Source organism: Zosterops lateralis, assembly GCF_965231275.1.
Source record: "Zosterops lateralis genome assembly, chromosome: 17".
Classification (NCBI taxonomy): domain Eukaryota; kingdom Metazoa; phylum Chordata; class Aves; order Passeriformes; family Zosteropidae; genus Zosterops; species Zosterops lateralis.
Window position 1 is genome coordinate 11349923 of NC_139777.1, and position 4006 is coordinate 11353928.

Consider the following 4006-nt stretch of genomic DNA (forward strand, 5'->3'; position numbering starts at 1 on the left):
GACAGAGGGAAAACAACACCTATATCATAAAACATTTAAATTAAAAGAGTAATTGTTTCATATTGACAGCATGTGCAGCAAGGTGTTCATAGTGTCTTGGTTTGCAGACCACAGAGAACCTCTCCACAGGACAGGGCAGGAACACCAGCTCCTGAGACAGTGGGGGGAGTGAAGGATGTTCTCAGATCAACAGGTTCCAGTCTTGATTTTAACACGTCCTTGTGTGAACAGCCCCAGCAGGCAGGTGAGGTGGGGAGTTACACAGAGCATTGGGGGATTCTCATCTGTCAGAGCTAGTCACCTTTCATGCAAATGAGGAACTGGTGATTTTTATTACTTTTTATGTGTTTTGCCGTAAAGACAGCCAGAAGCTCAGGGCCGGAAAGAAAAAATGCTGAAATGACTCAGTGCAATTTGATACCCAGAACAGTTGGGGAGAGAACTGACTTTTAGGCAGCTGAACTTACCAAACACCACCAGAGAGTATTGCATGCAGGTTTAATGCATTATGGCACCACTGCAGCCGGTTTGTCCTTCCACAGAACTTGGCTGGAAGGATTTGGTTTTAGGTGGGGCCCATGCTCATGAAGCAGAAAGGGATTTGTTATGCATGGATGTGCTCATGAAATGGGACAATGTATCTGGAAAATCATCCATAAGAACCATCCCTGCCTCAGTCAATATAGACCCTACAAAGTCAACCCTGTGCACACCTCAGAAGGGTTGATCCTTGCAGTGACCCCGGGAGAGCTGTGAGGCTCTACATCCCTTCCAGAGTCCTTCCTCAGCAAGTTACACTCTGGTCTCAAGCCAGCATCATCTTTACACCCCACAGCACCTCCCAACACATTCCTGCTCCCCTGAAATCCTCCCAAACACCTGCTCTACAAATGCTCCTTCACTACCAAGAATTCCTGTCCACCCTGACCCTCCAGTCTCCCACACCTTAGAGATTTCTCTATATCCACCAGCACCCCCTGAGGCCTCTTCAAAGAATGATCAAAGGTTCAGACTATTCCATGTCACTCCAAGTCCACCTGCACCCCAGCACCAACTGGGACCAGTGAGAAACCCTTTCTGTCTCCAGTATTCCCAGCTGCCCCACCATTTCAAATTGTTTCTTGGTTCAAGAGCTGCAGTTCAAGCTTGCACAGAACTTTGACATATGACTGATCCAAAAGGCACTCTGCAGGATACAGCTCTAAGTGCATTTATTTGCACATACAAAAGAGCAGTGCCCTGTTGAGGAGAGAGCCCCAAGAACTCTTGGCAAAATTAGTCCTGGCAACTGATCAAACTTTGCTTTCTCCAAAACTCTTATAAAGCAAATAAACTCTGGAGCTTAAGAGTCTTCAGGGAATGGTGAAATTCATGGAATGCCCTCATGCCAAATGAAGCACCACATCCCTCTGTGCATCTTCAGACTTTTTTAGCAAGAAATTCTCATTCAATGAAATCAGTCTCTGCTGACCCTAGCTCCTGCTCTCTGGACCCGCTGCACCTGGGATTCCCAAGAAGGTCTTCTCCAGCCTCTCCTGATAGTCACTTCATTCTTCCCTTTGTCTTGGCACCACCTTTGTTTATCCAGGACAGCTGGATCAGCTAAATGTTCTCCAGCTGGAAGAAAAATGGGCATATGAGTGGTCCTAGGAAGTCTGGAAGGCAAGTAGTTCTTTCAAGACTGGAGAGCTGCCAGGAGAAAGAAAGAACTCACTTCACTGATGGGACCTATTGCTTCTTTTGCTTTGAGGAAAACAAACCAAGAAGCAGGAAGCCCTGAAATTATGATCCCTAGGAAACAAGAAATAAGAAGTCCAAAATTCTGTTCAAAAAGCTCCTGTTCTCCCCAACAACTGCTCCAGAAACATCCTCTGAGGGTCAATCTCAGCCACATGTTTGCCAGAAAGCCTGGTATGTGGCACAGCTGCCATCCCTTCCTTCCTGTGACTGCAGACAGCTCCACAAACCACCCTCTCCATACCCTGCCCTTCCTCCTGCACACAGCCCACCCCCTTCACACCCTCTTCACTTCAGGTCTGGATCACTAATACTTAAAGGGACTGGATACACTTAGGGGCAGCTCAAGCAGCAAGACAAAAGCTAAATTCAAGACATCTGGAAAGTCAGTAAGCTCCGGTATGATCTGATTGGGCAGGAAAGTTTTCCAGAGCAATCTGGAAAGCAAAACAATCCAAAGTTTGTCCATCAACATAGATCAACTTGATTCTTGGGGCAGCCAAGCAAGAAACTGCCTTAAGTAAGTGTGGAGATGCTCAGGAAACAATAGAAAGCAACCAACCCACACCAAGTGCTGAAAGTCTGATCCAATGCAGTGCAAACCATCCCCTTACAATGGCAGCTAAGGCTCAACAGGCAACACTTCTGCACTGGTGTGTGTTACAGCACAAGAGCAATGCTGGTATTTTCCCACACTTCCCTCCCTGCTCTGGGTCTTTGTGGACCTAATTGTTACTGACATGAGTGCCGGATGTAATCTTGTGTTATTCTTAGAAACATTTCAGCTCCCAGCTGAGGCCCGAAGAGAACAGCCCCCCATTTTCCTGAGTTCCTCTGCCACTGTTGCAGGAGGTCAGAGAAGCCATCACACAAATGACCCACAGAAATATTCCATCAAGAAGGATCAAGAGTAATGAGATCCCGAGTCACCCTACAGAGGAACTACCTGTGACATCAGTCACAGGGAAATGGCTTCGTGTCCCTTAATGGTGCTGGAGTGATAATCTTCTCCTCTGACGTCAGACTGTGGGGAAGAGCCCTGCCAAGAAAGCAGCAGCTCAATTAAATCACGAAGGCTATTGTTTTACAAACTGGCCTGTCTTTCTGCTAAGGGCTGTGGTGGCAGCCACGTCTTTTTATCCATCTCACAGTAAGCTTTGTGCTAGCCTGGAGCAGCTACATGCTCAAACACATCCAGCATCACAAACTTCTCCCCACGTGCATGTAGGGAAACTGGCAAAAAGAAAATTCTCTTCAAAATAAAACCGATTTTTTCATTTTAATAGTTCACAATATATAAAATAAACATGGAATAAGAACATGCAAACCTAACCTGCTCTTCCTCAAGTATGAAGATCCAGTTTCCCTTGGCTTCTGAAATGTTAGTGGACAGACAAGAGGAGGAACTAGATTGGGGGAGGATATTTGTGATGCCTTCAGCTAGGGAATAAGCTTCAGATTCCTGGAATTACCGGACTTTTCATTTCCCAGTAGGACCGCTACTGCCTGTCCAGAATGCTGCTAGTACTGGACATGGATTATTTGTCTGAAAAACAAAACCCAGACAATCTTCAGGTAGAATTCAAGCTGATGTGGTTTTCTGCTGTCCTTGAGCTGCCAGACTTCTTGTGACAGAAAATTACCAAACTGCAGTGAAAGACCTCTGCAAAAAACAACAGTGTGTACACTTGCTGCAGCACAAATTTGCCTGTTCTCTTTTAAAGAAAGTAGAAACTGCAGTTTCCAAGTTGAGTTCTAATACTACTGACACCTTTCAGCTTCTCAGAGCAGGAGCATCCTCTAACCAGACAGGCCCAGTTCTGTTGGCCTCTGCACCACAGGGACACATCAGGCTTCACAGGAAAAAAAAAAAACTGAAATCACAGGAGCAAAGGTTTTTAAATAGAGCTCATTGGAAATCCAGAATTAGGTCAATGTATGTGTATGGGTTGCTCTCTATCCCAAGAAAGAAGAAAGAAGTCCCTCAGTCTGTTGAGTGAGGATGAAGATGACTGAAATATGGAATATTGCCTCCCCTCTCACACATCTGGGGCCATGGAAAGAAATTGCATTCTGGGAGCTCAGGAGGAGAAGCAGAGAGACAGGGGGAAAGCAGAAAGTGCCACCAGCCTACAAAGAGCTCACACACCCACAGCCCTTCACAGCCCTGCCCTGAGGACAGCCCACAGTCCTGGCCCACAGCACCACGTCCTGCTGACAGCCCTTTTGCCAGGGGAAATCCTTGGCAGGGCTCAGCTTTGGTCATATG